We start from the raw sequence: 17,942 nt of genomic DNA on the forward strand, positions 1-17,942 counted from the left end.
TATGTGTTCCGCCCTGTATACACATCAGATCACCTAACTACATGGTATTTGTGATTTTTGCAGGACTGATTTTAGAAAAGCTTCCTCCTTCACTCTTTTTGTTTACTGTTCTTTTAATGTTCTAGTGTTATGATAGAAATTACAATGATTTAGGGCACTTCTAGGCCGAATGCCCACACTTCAGGATCCGGAGCAAGCGTTCGCCTCCGTATCTCGCAGCAAATACTGCTCATAGATATTCTATCGAAATTTTTTCCATGCCAATGAGTGGAAATCAAGTATGATTTTTCCACTCGAGGGGAAAAATGGGAACATGTCTACTCAGGTGCGAGCTTCGTATGTATGCAGTCAAAGGAAGCCGTCCGTCCTATGGCAAGTTAAAGTGGATCCGTGTCATCGCCTGTGTGACTCTGCACATGTGCGGTGGCACGTCAGCTGGCACATCCACAGAACAGAAATAAGACAGGTACGCAGGGATCAGTGGTGGTGCACAGGGTCTTACTCTGCTGTGAGATTTCGCAGGCGGAATCCAACCGGCTGTGTGCATTGGGCCTTAGACAGAACGATTATCATTCAAAAAATTGCTGAATCTTGCAAATTCAGTGTGAACCAGACCAATAATTAAATCAGAAGAGAATTCATTCGGTTATGCAGGCATAAAAATCATTGTTGGCACTTCATTGCGTGTAAACAGCGATTGTTCAGTTCACACTTACTGGTACAGTGAATGGAAATAACTGAGCAGTATGCCAACAAAATTGTGAATGACTTATCTGCCTGTATAATAGGCACGGGCGAACTTATTGTTGGCTTGTTTGCTCATGCAAACTATTTATTGCTATGTGCAAAAGACTCCTTGGGCTACGTTTACATGAATGAGCGCCATATCGAGCCTTGAAACTTGAGAGCGATGCCTTTTTGCTCAAAAATTGTCTCTAGAGCAGCTAAAAGAATGCAGATGTGCTTTCCTCCTGGTGTGCGGGTCGCACAGACAGGAAGAAATTGCAGCATGATCCAATTTCCTGCGGATCTCCCACACAGACGGCCCCCTCGGCTTCCATTGAAGCCTATGGAAGCCTCTGTATCCATGTACAGCCATAGCTGTTTTTGTGCTGTGCTGCGGAAATGCTGGAGAAAGAAGATCCAGTCAGCAAAGAGGAGAGCCCCGCAGTGTCTGAAGAGGTTTAAAAAAAAAAGTATTTTCCCTTTCCTTGGCCGCAGGCACGCATTGATTCCACTGCAGAATTCAGCAGTGAAATCCTTGTGTGCAAGTAGACATGAGGCCTGACTCCATAAAGGTTTTGCATATCCAGGTAATTATGACATTGTTTTTTTTGCAACATATTGTACTTCATTTAGGTGGAAAAAATAGACTGATCTACACATTGCATCTATTAAAAGAGCCAAAATTAAGAAAATTTTGAAAAATTGTCTTCTCAAATTTTAAACTGCAATATGTCAAATGTGTAAACATACTGTACAAATTTTTAAGATGTAGATTTCCATTTGTTCAGGAAACACATTAGAAAAACTTTAGTGTTTTAACTATTTAAGAGACATACAATTTTAACACTAGCTTTTTTATAAACATTTTGGCTTCCTACACAAAGCAAAGATTGCAACGGCTCATAGGTGTCAGAATGATACCCCCACAAATGACCGCATTTAAAAAAAAACAAAAAAAAAACAATCTATTCACTGAGGGGTGTCATATATTTTGACCGCACAGTTTCTTTTAAGGTGTTGATACTATTTAGACGAGAAAAAATAAAATTTCATCTTTTTGCAAATGTCACTTTAAAAACCTTTTTCTATAGTGCATATGAAAATGAAGTTTTACAAATGGTTACCCCTGTTTTTCCGGTGTTCAAAAAAAACGTACCCATTGTGGCCTAATGTTGTCTGTTTGCACAGTAGGGCCTAAACGGAAAGGAGAAGCTGGTGGCTTTCAGAACAGAAACTGTGCTTGAAGGTGATTTAGGCCCCATAGCACACTTGTAGTGCCCTTGAGTTGCCAAAATAGAGAACCCCCACAAATGACCCCATTTTGAAAACTAGGCCCCTTACCAAATTCATCTAGGGGTGTACTATGTATTTTGACCCCATAATTTTTGAATGAATTCAAGCAGAACTTTATTTAATTTTTTTGGCTGTTATTTTTAAAGTTTTTTTTTTAACAGCACATGACTGAAGACTTTCACCCCAAAATGAATACCCCAGTTTGAAAGGTTTTGAATAACCTACTCATAGTAGCCCCAATCTATTACTGGACACATCGCTTAGGATTAAAATTATAAAGCATGGGGAAAAATGTGAGTTTTATGAAGCAGGGAGAATTGGGGACATAGTAACATAGTGTGTTAGGCTGAATGAGGACAACGTCCATCTAGTCCAGCCTATTTCAACCCCTAGTTGATCCAGGGGAAGGCAAAAACCCCAAGAGGCAGAAGCCAATTAGCCCTTTCAGGGGAAAAATTCCTTCCTGACTCCGTAATAGCAATGAGAATAATTCCTGGATCAACCTTTGATAGTTTCTATTGAAATATAAGACCCAGAAAATACAAACCCGCTGGTCACCTAACGCGTAGAACCTGTAATATCCTTCTGCTTGAGAAAGATGTCTAGTCCCCTCTTAAACTCAATGGATTTTGTCATCACCATGTCCTCAGGCAGAGTTCCACAGTTTCATTGCTCTTACAGTAAAGAACCCCCTTCTGTGTTGGTGATGGAACCTGCTTTATTCTAGACGTAGCAGATGCCCTCTTGTTACCGACGCAGTACTGGGTATAGAGAGATCCTTGTATTGTCCCCTAATATATTCATAGTTATTTGTTCGCCCCTAGTCTATTTTTTCCAGAGTGTAAAGTCCTAATTTTGATAGTATCTCTGGGTATTCCAGTCTTCTCATTCAATTTATTATTTTAGTTGCCCTTCTTTGAACCCCCTCAAGCACTACAACATTCTTCCTGATCACCGGTCTCCAGAACTGTACACAGTATTCCATGTGGGGCCTGACAAGTGTCTTATATAGTGGAAGAATAATGTTCTTGTCCTTTGCCCCTATACCTCTTTTAATGCACCCCAAGACTTTTTTAGCTTTTGCAGCAGCTGACTGGCATTGGTTACTCCAGTTTAGTCTACAATCCACTAGTACCCCCAGGTCTTTTTCCATCTCACTTTTCCCTAGCAGTAGCCCATTTGGTGTATATTGGTGAAATCCGTTTCTTCTGCCCATGTGCAAAACCCTACATTTTTCTGCCCAAGCCCCCAGCTTCTCCTTTTGTAGCCACACATTCTCCTCTGTTGTATTAATTGTGTTGTATAATATTGTATCATCTGCAAATATTGATATTTTACTGTGCAGTCCCTCTATCAGGTTGTTGATAAATATATTGAACAGAATGGGGCCTAATACTGAACCCTGTGGCACCCCACTAGCAACGGTGGTCCAATCAGAGTACGAACCATTTATTACCACCCTCTGCCTTTTAAAAAAAAAAACAGTTTCGGCGCGGGACAACCCCTTTAAGCAAGCTGTCATGCACAGCACACCTTTTTTTTGTTAGTTTTTCCTGTGCCGTCACTTAGCAATGATGCAGGTACCCGCAGCCCATACACAATGTAATTGTATCTGGGCTGCGGCTGTATCTGTGACCATAAAACACAATAGGCTTTGGCGTGGATATACCAGGTAAAATAGAACATGCTGCGTTCTGCTTTCTGCAAGTCGACTAGGTAATTCCGACCCAGTAATAAGAGTGGAATTGTGTAATCCAATGCATTTGATTGATCTGCATAGTACTGCAGATCAAATGCTTGTGGAATCCACGATTCCTATCAGTCTAAGGTATCAGTCTACCTATTTCCATACCAGTCTAAGGTAGATCGCTACCTTTTTCTTTTTACTCGTTTTATTAACAAGTAAGCGGCTTGTAATAACTTCTGCAGATCATACATGTGATTTAAAGGTCAAACAGCCATAGAGTTTACAATATTCATTAAGTACAGAACACTTCATGGGTGGGAAGCAGAAGGGAGTGATGAGAGAAGACTTATAGGAGGTTCATGGAAGGGGAGGTAGCAGCAGAGTGCATAGTGAGGGCTGCATATCAATTGTAAGTGTGTATACATTTATACTTGGAAAGTGGAAGGGGGCTGATAAATGCTTATGTAACAGGGGTTTAATAGAGTGTGGAGTATAATTGTGGGAATTTTTGGATAGGGCGTTCTAGCTAAGTGATTAAGAGTGGGAATTGGGTTTTGTGAGTTGGCGGTCATTTCCCCAAGTTGTTAATGCCGTCTTTGTAGTGCTGATATGGCTAAGGTGAGTGGTTGCTGGGGAAACAGTGTTAGCGACGAGTGGCACCATTGGCCCCACACTTTTTGGAATTTATCTTGGCACTTGCGTGCCTTATATATTAAGTTGTAGGGTATGGTTGAGTTGGTGATCTTTTTCCACATAGCCAAACTTGGGGCCCTTGGGTCCATCCACCGTGGTGCGATAACCTTTCTTGCTAGGAACAAGACTTCACGCAAGAAGATTGTCATAGTGTTGCCAATTTTTTGCATTGAGTACACCAAAGAGGCAAATTTCCTGGGTGACTGGAACCGGGACGTCCAGGATTGTTGACAGCAGGCCAATGACATCGCCCCAATATGACCGAATCGACAGGCAGTCCCAGACCATATGCCAGAAGTCAGCATATGTGCATGTACATCGGACACAATGGGAAGATGGGTATCTGCCAAACCTATGCAGTCTCGCCAGGGTGAGCTAACATTGATGGACTATGTATAGCTGGGTCATTTTATTGTTTACTGAGGGGGAGATGAGTAGAGGGGATTCTAAGACTTATTAAAAGGTTTCTTCCATCAGTGTTGGAATTGGGGATTTCCATTTAAAGAGGGCTGGAGGAATCTCTCGAGCGGCTTTTGAGGTTGTTAAATGGGTGTATAACGTTGAGATAAGACCCCTAGGCCCTTGCGACCGTAGCATTGCTATTAACTGGTAATGAGATACTGCTACTCGCAGGCGGAAATTGCGTCTGGAGTACGACTGATTTGTAGATATTTGTAAAAGTGGGTACGGGGTATTTGATATTGACTTTGTAACTGCTCGAAGGATAGCAGAACGTTGGAGTTGTATAGGGCACCCAGGCACGTTGTATCGTACTGTCCTCATACCTCAAGGTCAGCTAGTGGTAGTAGTTCTGGCAACCCAGGGTTTCTCCACAATGGCATATCCACAACAGTCAGAAAACCCAATTACCTCCTTGGCCTGGCTCCAGTCTATGAATGGGTAGCATCTTACCTCCCACGGTAGCGGGAAATTCCAGCATCGGCCACAGGTTGGTAATGTGTAATACCTGGACCAAATGTGCCTCCGAGTTAGGTAATGGGTGGTCTCTCAGCCAGGGTCTCAGGTGCAGTAGTTGGCCTGATAAATAGTATAAAAACAGATCTGGAAGTGCCGACCCGGCAGCACTCTTGGGCCTTTGGAGAGTGGAAAGTTTAAGTTTTGGTCGGGAACCTCCCCATATAAAAAAGGTCATGAGGGAGTTCATGTGTTGCAGGATATAAAGGCACTTGGCCAAGACTATCATTTCAATTAAATTAGGCCGCCTGCAGACGGGCGGGTTGGATCCGTTTGTGTGCAGGCGGCCTTAATGTGGCCCGCCACTGATGAAGGGAGATCCCCAGGTTCTAAATTTGTATCTGTAGAGGTCTGTCAGAGGACATACGTTCAGGTCAAGGGCCCGGATCGCCGCATATGTAATCTGGATGCCCAAATATTGAAAATCGTTAAATATTTGCAAGCCGCAGAGTGAATCCATAAGTGTAGGGGACTTAGTGCAAGGACTGGCATTAGGGCTGATTTGGACCAGTTAACATGTAGCCCCCAATAGAGCCCAAATTTGTTGATGTCCATAGCGCGGGGCAGGGAAACCATTGGTTCAGACATAAATCATAAGGTCATCGGCGTATAGCGCCACACGATCCTCCTTATCTCCTATTACGATCCCGCGGTATATCGGGCACGCCTGGAGCAAAATGGCTAGCGGTTCCATGGCTAGGGCGCAGAGGAGAGGGCAGCCCTGTCTCGTGCCTCTATACAAAGGAAAGTAAGAGGAACAGGTGCCGTTTACCGATATTGCTGCCATAGGTGTTCTGTATATTAGGGAGATACATTGAATGAATCTATCCCCAAAACCAAACCTCTTCAGCACCTTGAGCAGGAAAGGCCACTCAATGGAATCAAAGGCTTTAGTGGCATGTAGAGAGGCCAGAGCTCAGTCCCTCCCCTTCGCCGACCCAATCTGCATAACTACCTGGACCCGTCCTAGGTTTTCTCGCGTAGACTTCCCCCGGCATAAACCCGGTTTGGTCTGGTGAATTAGGTCTAAAATAAGAGTTGAGGCGCCGGACCAGCATTTTAGACAGGAGTTTATAATCTGAATTGAGGGAAATGGGTCTATATGAGCTGCAATCTACCGTGCCTTTTCCCGGTTTTAAAATGAGTACAATTGTGGCCTCATAGGATAGGGGCAGTGATAAATTTCTATGGGCTGCGTCATAAGTCACTAGGAGTACCGGCAAGAGCGTCTCTTGGTATTTAGTGTATACCTCTATTGGTAGGCCATCCGGGCCTGGGGCCTTGCTACTAGACTTCTCTTGGAGGGCCTCCGATAGTTCTGTTAATGTAAATGGGGGCGTCTATTAAAGTCTGCTGGTCTGGGGTAAGCATCGGGAAATTGAGATTTGAAAGGTAACTCTTGAGCTCCTGTTGAGTGGCATGGAATCCAGTAGTGTACAGCCCACTGTAGTAGCGCTGAAATCGCTTCCATATAGATTGCTTTTCATGCAAAATTTCTCTGGTTTCGGATGCGATGCAAAGTATCGATGGGGAGGAAGAATTTTGGTGTACCAAGTAAGGCAATAAGCCACTGAACTGGTTGCCCAGCTCATAGAATCGTTGTTTTGCAAAGAAGCAAGCTCTGCCGGCCCTCTCTTGTAGATGGATTAGGTATTGTCTGCCTTGTCCCAACCACTACTCTGTCTTCATCGGATGGGTCTGCAATGTAGGCTGCCTCCAGGCGCACATACTGGGACGCCATCTCTTGCTCCAGTCTGGAGGAGTCCCTTTTAATGTATGATAGAGTATTTTAGAGCGCCCCGCAGGAAGACTTTCAGTGTCTCCCATAGTACTACCGGGTCAGCATCTGGCTGGTTTAGCTCCAAGAAGCTATTTGATCTGGGATCCTGTTTATACCAAACAGGCTTAGCCAAAAGGGATGTACACGCCAGTTGTGTCATGAGACTGTGCATCTGGTATAGTGATTTCAATGCGCAAGGCGGAATGATCCGATATGCCCCTAGGTAGATATTCAATTTGGGATACTGCGGTGCATAGTCTGGCATTCCCAAGGCAATAGTCTATACGAACGAGGGCATTCCTGCCGGCAGAGTGGTATGAGTACTCACGGTCCATTGCTCGCCTAACTCTCCAAACATCTTTCCAGCCGAACTGTTGTGTGAATAAGGCCAAGAGTGAGGGGTTAGTCTGGGCTGGGTGGGTGTGTGGGGGGCTGAATCTGTCCATCTGCGGATCAAGCATCAGGTTCAGGTCTCCTACACACAACACTAAGGCGTTGGGATATTGGGTGGCGAATTGGGCCGCCTGGTGGAGGATTATGTTGGCCGGCGAGGGGAGGTACACTGCTACGAGTACGTAGGGAAGGGACTCTATCCATGCCTGAATGAAAATGAACCTGCCTTCTAGGTCTCTAACTTTGCGTCCCAGTTCCCATCTTAGTCGCTTGTGGATCAGTATTGCGACGCCTCTGGCATAAGAGTACGTGAAGTGTAGGGACCACTGTACCCAGGGTATCTGAAGCTGCCTCGTTTTCTCTGGGATCATGTGTGTCTCATATGTGTGGGTAATGGTTCCTGATATATGAGAAAACCATGGATTGTTTCCTAGTGGTGCCCATTCCCCGCACATTCCAAAAGAGTATGTTAATACTAGCCATTGACGTAATTGGTTCTATGTGTATTGGGGGAGGGGTAACCCCTGTCAGGGTAAGCTAATTCCCCATGTGACTCACTGTCAGTGTTCCTTGAATTTCGGTTGATGGCTGTACCCAGTGATAGTAGCATGAATTACATATGAACATTGTACTGCGAATACTTATCCAGATAGTTGCTTTAAAAGTTACATTAGCAGAAGTATGCTTGGATTAAACATGTTAACCATTAACAGAACATAAACGTGCATGTGGTGACGGGGAAGACTACCAAGTATGTGGTGTTAATTCTGGCACAGTCACAGAGCAGGCCTGTTGAGTTCTGGGACCCCATCATCACAGGTACATAGACTTTCGACTGCCCAAAAGGAGTGGCTCCTCTAAATGGTTATGGCGGCGTGAGTTTACAAAGGTTGTATATTCTATTATGTCCGTCATCAACTTTAATCACATAGATCAGGCAAGACCATCGATGGATATAAAGTATTGGAAGGCGGCAAGGAGGGGGGAAAGAAAAATAAGGGGGAGGAAATAGCGAGGAAGAGCGAACGGCGGAGCGGCATACGCCCATAATTGGATTTAAAACTTTCCAGTGGCGCGAAACTGACCGCCAGCAGATGTCCGGACCCCTCCCATTCTCAGTCCTACCCGGATGGAATTGTGAGGTAATCACTAGCGCCTAGGTGATCTAGGCAAACGATTAAGCCAGTCCTCAGCCTCATCTGGGGTAGAAAAAGGCTTGTCCATTGTGTACCACATGAAGTCGAGCTGGATACATCATGGAGTATGGTATGGAGGCCTCCCTCAGCCGACGCTTAATAGCCACGAAGGTCGCTCTGGTTTTCTTAAGGGCAGCAGAGAAATCTGGGAAAACAGAAATATTAGCATTCTGGTATTGAAGAGATTGCATGTGCCTAGCAACCTGGAGGGCTATGTCTGTCTTTACTGCTGAGAAGCCTTGCCAGCATAGGTCTTGGGGGTTCACCTGGAGGCAGAGGGCGGCCCGGGACCCTGTGGGCCTTAACGGCAAAGGCTGTGGAGAATTTAGCTCCTGGTAAGTTCTTTCAGCCAAGTTTCCATAAACGAGCAGGGGTCTTGGCCCTCAGCGCGTTCTGGTAGACCAAGGATTCGGAGGTTATTTCTGCGCAGTCTGTTTTCTAGGTCATCTGCACGCTGGGACCAGGCGTTTGCAGCCCTGCTGAGCTCGGAGATCTTGTCAGGAATTGGAGCCACTATGTCCTCAAGCCGGGATATGCGTGTCTCTGCCTCTCCTACTCTGCCTCTGAGATTATGCATGTCTTGTCACAGCAATCCTACATTTTTTTTTTTTGTTTTTTTTAACTTAGATTTTTCCTGGTCAAGGAAGTGATGCTGGTGTGTATGGCCTCTAGGAGCTGTGCTGTGACCTGTCGCAGTGTTGGCTCTTTCAGTTTCTGAAAAAGGGTTGGAGCCCGAGGCTCTGGCAGCCGGTCTGGTTGATTGAAACGGAGTGCCAGTCGTTGACTTAAGTACAAAGGCCTTAAGGCGCTATGTTATCGGTGGGGGAGTGCTACGACTCATCTTGCTGGACCTGCGGCTGCCCTGCCTGTGGGAGGAGGATGGCGATGGTATGTTTGCGGTCTTCATGAACTGAGGGGTCAGTAAGGGCCACCCCTCTAGATGGTAGTTTAAGATGTTTAGTTAAGTACAGCTTCAGAGGAGAAGAGTTTTGAGGTGTGAAGGGTCCTGGGTTGCTTGGCGTAGCTGTCTGCCAGATGGTGATTTGGTCAAGTTATAGTTTGCTGCAACCAGAACAATTGTTGAAAGTCACTCGTGGTCACGAAGGCTGATACCACGAGCCAACAATTTGATGGATGAGGACTTGGATTATCGCTGTTGCGACTGTATCAGGTGTGGAGGTATATGGCAGTTTTGGGTTCTGGCAATGTGGCACCGCAGCCCGGTATTGCGTCAGCCTATCAATTGTCAGTGTCTGACGTTAATTGCTGGAGAGGTGTAGGTGGCAGGGACCGTCGCCCACATCAGCCAAGGCTGTAAGTAGCAGACGCAGTCTGTGCAGTGTAGAGTCCCGAGTACAGGGGTTAACTTCTGCCTGTTTTTTATACAGGAGTGTAACTTTTAAGTGTAGGGCTTTGACTCCTGCGTTTACTGCGGGCTGGGAGATGGCTGCCGTCTGCAGGCTGCACAGCTGTTCGCCGGTAATGTGGTGGGGCCTTTAAATACCCTGCAGGGTTGTTTTTTTTGTGCTGTTTCCAGCGCAGGGGGGGGGGGGGGGGGGGGCGGGGGACGACACAGTTTAATGTGTCCTGTCGATGTGCCAGCGGGCTTTCTAGGGAGACAGATCCACTGTCAGCTCAGGTGTTTCTATGCGCAACCCCCCCCCCGGCACCCTGCCACCCCTCATCGGTATGATGGGAAAGTCCTAAGTGGGTCTAGGCTGGGGTGTCGGGTCCAGTATGCGGTGGCGGTCGGCAGGAATCTGTCGCTTGTCAGCGGCTCCTCTCCTCTTCTCCCGCAGCCGGAAGTCCCCTGACAGTCACTCCAGTGTTCTCGCTGGCGGGTAGCTATCTCCTGGTCAGGTCCTCCGCCTCCACTGCTCCTGACGAATCTCCCTGTGTTGTTGGTCCTTCTCTGGGCGGGAGGGCTGTGGACTTCCCGCCGATCCACCTCACCGGGAGTCGAGGCCTGACTCTGCGGGAGTAGGCCCCGAGCCAGGATTGGTGGATATCTCCAGGCATCCACCAAAGACTCCACAGTGCCACCAGAGATGATCGTCTGCCTGCCGGTAGGTTGTAGAGCCCAATCGAGGCTTTGGGTAGCCAGGATGGGCGCAGGATAATGGGGTTTGCCGCGGAGCTCAGTTGCCTTGCGTCCTCACAGCATGGCTGTTAAACACGCGCCCCCCCCCCCCCCCCAGATCGCTACCTTTTTATGCCATTGGATAATAGTGATTGAGTGACGAATGACTGCTCAACGAGGCCTCCGGTCACTGCTCCAGGTCCTCTGCTACCTTTAATTATACTTGAGAACAAGATGTTAAATTTCTCAGGCCCTGCTAACTTCTGCACTTGCGTTTGCTGACTGACATGTGCAGCAGCAGGGGAAAGGTTTGTCAAAAAAAGATCCTGTCAGCGGACAATTCCCGCGGGGGTATAGCTAAGTTATTTCATGTTCCCTCACGGAAACTATCCATGAGGGGAGATAAAACTAACTTTTTATTTTTTAAATCGTTGTTGCATAACGGCAATTGTGTATGGCAAACTGTGGCCCCTGGTGACAACTTGCTCTTGTCTAACTTGAGTAGGTGGCAGCAGGCAGATCTTAAACTTCTTGGGCCCTCTGGCCTTCTGTACTATCTCCAGTAGCTGAAAGCTGGGAGCTGTTAAACGCACAGATCTCTGGGCTTAAGTTACTGGACTGGCGGTGTGTTTTTATGGCCCTGTAAATTAAAGCCCAGACACCCAGTATGTGAAAACACATATAGGTGCTCACTAAGGGGTTAAAAGGCCATATGTGCTTTATCATCTTCCTTGCTACTTTGGTCCAGTCAGTGTACTGGATCTTGCCATTTGTGATGAGCTTGTGCTTATAAGAAGACGGTTTAGGCCATATTCACACAGCCAGGTCTGTTTAACCTGTGAAAAATGGGCACGGCACATTGAACAGCACATGGACATCAGTGTTAGTCATGACTCCCACACATCCATGGAGTGTTCACTTCTGACTTTCTGCAGCAGAAAGCTAGCAGTGAATACACAGATCCACAGGGGTCAAACTCATAGCTGAATACAGATTTTTTTTTTTTTCCATGGATTTTAGTGCAGATTTGCTATGGATTTCAATTTTTGCATTTCAAAGGTTGAAATCTGCTGTCAAAATGTGGAGCATAATTTGACATGCTGTGGATTTAGAATTGGAAGCGTATTTCATATATGTTCGATTCTGCAGGGAATTTTTCAGCTCCGTGTGGATGAGCATTTTTAGATCTCGTTCACGTGGCGTGTACTTAAAGGAGATGTCTTGAGGAAGCAGTTAAATTTTTTTTTTGCCCAGTCCCCCCCATTAAGTACACATTACTAAGCCCCCCTGTAAATGACATTTCTAGCTGGTTCGTACTTACCGTTCCAGCGTTTCAGCAACTTATAAAAGTTCCCCCGGCCTAGCGGCAGCCCCCCCCCGGCCTAGCGACAGCCCCCCCATCGCAGCGACAGCCCCCCCCCCCCCGGCCTAGCGACAGCCCCCCCCCCCCCCCGGCCTAGCGACAGCCCCCCCATCGCAGCGACAGCCCCCCCGGCCTAGCGCTAGTTCCCCCATCACAGCGGCAGCCCCCCCCGGCGCAGCGGCAGCCCGGCGCAGCGGCAGCCCCCCCCGGCGCAGCGGCAGCCCCCCCCCCGACAAATCACTTACCTGGGAGGCTTCTCGGGGCTGCTGGGCTGGGCTGGGCTTCTCCGCTGGGCAGCTCCAGTTTCTGCACCTTCCTCTAACAGAGGAAGGTACAGAATGGCCGCTGCAGCGCGCTCCCGAGCAGTGACAGCTCGTCTGCGCATGCGCAGAAGAGCTGTAGCGGGGAGCACACTGAAGCGGCTCGTGCTGAATGGAGAAGACCGGACTGCGCAAGCGCGTCTAAAAAAGCAAGCTGCCAGCGAATTTAGACGGAACCATGGAGACGAGGACGCTAGCAACGGAGCAGGTAAGTGGAATAACTTCTGTATGGCTCATATTTAATGCACAATGTACATTACAAAGTGCATTAATATGGCCATACGGAAGTGTATAACCCCACTTGGTTTCGCGAGACCACCCCTTTAATGTTGTGGATTTTCTGCAGTGATTTCAACTGTAGAAATTAGGCAGCATTTATGTCCCATGTGAAGGCACCCTAAGGCTGACGTGTCACAGGCACATGCAGAACAAATTTTTTTTTGTGCCCACATTGGCATATTTTACTGTACATTCTGTGCACAAGGCATGTGCAGTTACGCTTGACAAAAAAATACTCTAATTAAAATGGCTATATAGTCTGAGTTCAAGATGTCTTCTCTTTGCATAAATTGCATGCATTTGTGCATCCCCATAGACTTCCATGGGGACTCTTGGTGCGCAGGCAAATGCAATAACACATGTCTACCTCACACTCCCATAGACAATACAACTATCTGCTCATTCACTTGTGTAAGGCTGGGTTCACACAGGGTGGATTTGCCGCAGAAATTCCGCGCTGAATTTAGCTGCGGCAAATCCGCCTGCGGCCGCTAATCTCGGGGTTAGCCAGCCATGCGGTTTCAGAATATGCAGCATGTCTATATCTTTTCTTACCGCTGCGGCCACGCTCTCCTCTATGGGAGCGCCGGCCGCAGCAGAAGAGCGAGCGGCCGGGCTGCTTCAAAACCGCCACGTCTTTTTCCGCGGCGGTTCTTCCGGCGGAAATCTCGCGGTTTTTGCTGGGGCCAAACTGCGGGATTTCCGTCGGGAATATGCCCCGTGTGAACCCAGCCTTAGGGTTACCCTACATGACGGGGAAAAAAATCAATACTCCCCTAGCAGGTGCCGTTAAGATCACAGCTTGTGTTCTCCGTAGTTCTGGGCTGGCTGCTGGGCACTTTGCACACTAGCGAAGCATCTATTGCTAGTGATGGAGGTTGAAATCTCCTCTCCCAGCGAGAGATTGCTCTGATTGGCTGAGTGACAGCCAGCTCAGCCAATCACAGCCTGCACTGGATGCAGCCAGCACCACCCCATTGAAAGCAATCTGAGAACTCCGAAGTGATAGACTGTTTTCCCCGGGGAATTCACATGGTGGGGAGCACAATATGGGGCTATGATTCACGCCCGTTATCGCCCTCGTTCGTGTGAAGTTAGCATAAGTGGTAAGATGTATCTACCACCAACACAAAATTGGGCGGTTTCCCCTTGTGCCGTCTAAGGGTTAATTGTATTAAACATGGTGGAACGCTCCTGGGACTTTTTGTGACTGACCCTCAACACGTTCTCTTGGGGGTTTTCCCTCTGTTGCTTGTAGATGCAACATAACGTGTTTCCCATACAGTAATCCCTTGTGTCAGCAGCAAAGTAAGGTGCAAAATGTTCAGTGAATGATTATGGTTCAGAAAATCCTTTAAACAAGCAAAGCTAAACGACCGAGAATCGTGAGGTTATCTTGTCGTCCAGTTCCAGCCGGCATAATCAGTGCCTTCTCGTATAGTTGTATTCGACATGTTTTTATTACATGGCTTGCTACATAGGTTAGTGTAGATGCATGTTATGATAGACCTACAATATGATACTAAATAATTAGGATGCATTTTAAAGCAGTGTGATAAAATGTCCAGTTCAGCTGATTCAATCTGTGTCCAGAACAAAGGTTTAGATAGTATCCTTTTGCATCACAATAAAGGAGAACCAGATGGGAGTAGAAGGAGAAGGAAAAAGTGATGGGGAGGAGATTGGAGTTATGCCTTAAAACCCTCCTTTTTGTCTTCTCTCATGGCTTACAGTTTTTCATATAGCCGCATTCTTGAGACTAGCGACAATCAAGTAAAGGAAAAGGGTGGGTGAGTCATTGAGAATCAATGTATATTCCAGCAGCCATAGAGGTGTACTGCAAGAGTTTATGCTGTTGGTTATTAAACCCCCTGGGTCTGTCTTAAAAGACAAGAAGGCGGGATGAACAAAAATTGTTTGCCTATGACTTTAGATATGAGGTTGGCCACCCACCTCCAGATTGACCTCACCATCCGGCATTGCCACCAGATATGAGAGGTTGTCCCCAAGGAGTTTCAGCCTCTAAAACAATTTGGGAAGTTTTTGTGGGTTATCAAGGAAACTAAATATGCTCTCTAATATTTTGTTTCAGCGAGTGTTGCCTGATGGCTGCCTTTGATATGTAAGTACAGCAATGTTTCCTTCAAGGTGTAGTAGCCTATTCGTGAGGCCAAAATTTGTAACACCCTGTTAGGGAGGCCAAAAGGTTTTGAGGTGTAAAAGGCTCGCTACCCAAGCTTACGGCTGGAGTTGGGAGGGTGTAGTGCATGGACCTCTCACGATGGCACTTACAGACTCCTGTTCCCAGAGGGAGTTAGCGCAGCACAGGATTGGGCCAGTAGTCCCCAGGATGAGGGTGGTAGTAGTTGTCAGTTTGTGACGCCACCGTTCCACACACCGGCATTCATACACGGTGGCTCAATAAACATTGAACAAGTGTATTGTACGTCGGGTCCTCAGGAATGGTTGAAGCTCGGTAGAACTTAAATAACTTTTGTAAAACAGGTAGTTACAAGCTAATTAAAAGCTGAGGTTGGGAGGCAAAAATTACACAGTAACAATACAACTCTATAGTCCATGTTTATCTATGTCACCGGTCCTGGACACAATCTATACTCCGGAGGAGGCAAAAAGACAAGATCCTCTCCACATACTCTCTGGCAAAATATAATTACGTAGCAGATGAGCTAGAATAAATGCACCCTGCACATTCTACATGTGGGTGTTGAAACCACATACTTCTGTGTGGCGACCCCCTTGGCAGATAGCCACACAGGAAAAAAATTAACTTCTGGTATCTGAATGGGTACCTGGTTTTACAGCCATTAGGATTTGGGTTGCTCTATCTCTTTGGACAGTGTTCACTCCTCTACATCCACATCCCATGCACTACGGGATGCCGTTCCTCCTTTTCCATCTTCACCAACATGGGAGCTAATGGTGCTCCCATGCGGCTCTGTGTTAGCTCCAAGCAGATGGAACCCTGCTCCAACACAGATAGAAGACCCCTTCCCACTTTGACACTCATTTATAACCTCACTTGTATCACATGACACAGTAGCAATGGATACATTCAGCATGCAGCAGAGCTGACTGGCAATGATTTTAAGGGAGTTAACCCTTCAGATGCTGCAGCTGTGCAACACACAGAAAATAGACATGACAGCTTTGCATAGTGCATCTACATAAGACACATGTATGACATTTATGCAGGGGTCCAGAATGCTGCTCAGGGACACTACAAAGGTAGGGAGATATTTAGATCTGATTCCCAGCGTAGCGTGAATGGTGACTTATTTCAGTGTCTGTTGATTTATATTGGTGTAAAAAGGAGATCATACCTGGCTTGAGGAGGGACCAAATACAGTCTCTCAAAGTCAGTAGATTTTTCTGTGGGGGTGGTTTATATTAGGTTTCAGAGGAAGCTATATATTTACCTTTTTTTAAACTTTTTTGTTAACTTTAATTTTTTATTAAAGATTTATGAGATCAGAAAACAGCTTTTGTAATTTACGTTAGTGCAAAACAAATGTAAATGCTTCTTGCAGTCATACAGATTAGGGGAAAAGAGGAAAAAACTACATAGAAGAGCAAGAGTAAAATCCTCCCAAGTCCAGGAACAATCTTGGAATTGGACTGCTATGTGAAGCAATCTGAGTACTAGCAGCCTGGCCAGGGTCTAACTTGAATTAAACAAAAAAAAGGTTTGGGGAATGGGAGGGAAAGGGGGTGGTGGGCAGGAAGTGGTCCTTGACAGATTTTTTTTTTCCCATGGGGTGTATGCTACCAAAAGCAGCTTTCGCCTCTAGAGTTAACAGTAACTAAAGCATCTACAACTTGTCATAGGGAGACTAGGGATCTGCTACCTTGTGGGGGGTTAGTGTATTCTAGCCATGGGGGTCTATATTTTCAGGCATTTCCCATGTCTATCAGCTAGAATAGAAATCAGTTTTTCATTAATCTGGCACCAATCCATCCTGCCCTTGACCTCAGTAAAATCCAAGAACGCGTTTCGCCATGAGTGTTTCGTGGCTAGGAAAAAGGAAATTAGTTTCCTAGAATCGGGGGGGGGGGGGGGGGGTAGAGATATATTAATGCTCCTGTTTGAGCCTCCCAAAGGTTTTTGTGTAGATTATGGCCTGTGACTGAGTATATTAAAGAATACACCCAGATCCATAGCCTCTTAACTCAGGGACATGACCACCAAATGTGGAACATGTCTCCCGGCGCTGAGCATCCACGGAGACAATTGGGAGGATATCCAGGTACTGCTCGGGCTATTCAGTCGGTTAAGTACCAGCGAAGTAAGATTTCCCCTCGTCATCCTGACAGCATACACATGGAGGTTGCCTGCTGGACACCTGTTGGGACAGGAAGCGGAAACTACAAAAGGCAACTCCCACCACCGGCTCACCAGTGTCTTCCTGTCCCTACAGGACAGTCCAAGCGCGCCTCCAGGTGTATCCTGGAGGTGAATGAAGAAAGAAGACTCCCATGCAGCCTGTCCGCCCGTGGGGGGACGACTCTGTTCGGGCTGGCAGGGCTTGCGAGGGTGAGACCCTACGTGGGGACCCTCACCAGCAGGTTCTACCCAGCACTGTTCCCCCAGTGGGAAAATCCTCCCCGATACGCTGCCCAGTGGGGTTGTCGAACCGGTAGGAAGCAGCCCCGGTACCTGCAGGCTCGGACGCCGCTGTCTCCAGGGATCCACGTCTAGAGAGGTATGCCAGCAGCGCTCGGGGCGGGCCAGGCCTGGTTCAAATCAGGTCCCCTCAAGTGCCAGCTTTACTAAAAAAAAAAAAAGTGCTCGCTTCGGCAGCACATATACTAAAATTGGAACGATACAGAGAAGATTAGCATGGCCCCTGCGCAAGGATGACATGCAAATTCGTGAAGCGTTCCGTATAGCGCCATGTGTGTCTCCTAGGCGTGCGTCCCCACGTGTGTGCTGGTCGGCGTGCGTCCCCACGAGTGTGCGGGTTGGCGGTGTCCCAGTGTATGCGGTGTATCCCCCAGGTCCGGCGCGGCGGCGTGACGTCAGCGTGGCCGCATCCCGGGGGGGCGGGGCCTCACTTAAAGGGGGCGTGTCGGCGCCAAATTTGAAAATTTAAAAGGACTGGATTCCTCTGCATCTCTCCTGGCTGCACCTTACTGAAG

At 47.1% G+C, this 17,942-nt stretch overlaps 1 non-coding gene across 1 annotated transcript; it reads left to right on the plus strand.

Moving 5' to 3' along the window:
* Nucleotides 1-17,588: 17,588 nt before the first annotated feature.
* On the plus strand, nt 17,589-17,695 carry LOC136574194 (U6 spliceosomal RNA). The gene has a single exon (XR_010786285.1). It is a non-coding gene; the product is annotated as a U6 spliceosomal RNA (small nuclear RNA).
* Nucleotides 17,696-17,942: the final 247 nt, after the last annotated feature.

The sequence above is a fragment of the Eleutherodactylus coqui genome, chromosome 7, assembly GCF_035609145.1.
Source record: "Eleutherodactylus coqui strain aEleCoq1 chromosome 7, aEleCoq1.hap1, whole genome shotgun sequence".
NCBI lineage: Eukaryota > Metazoa > Chordata > Amphibia > Anura > Eleutherodactylidae > Eleutherodactylus > Eleutherodactylus coqui.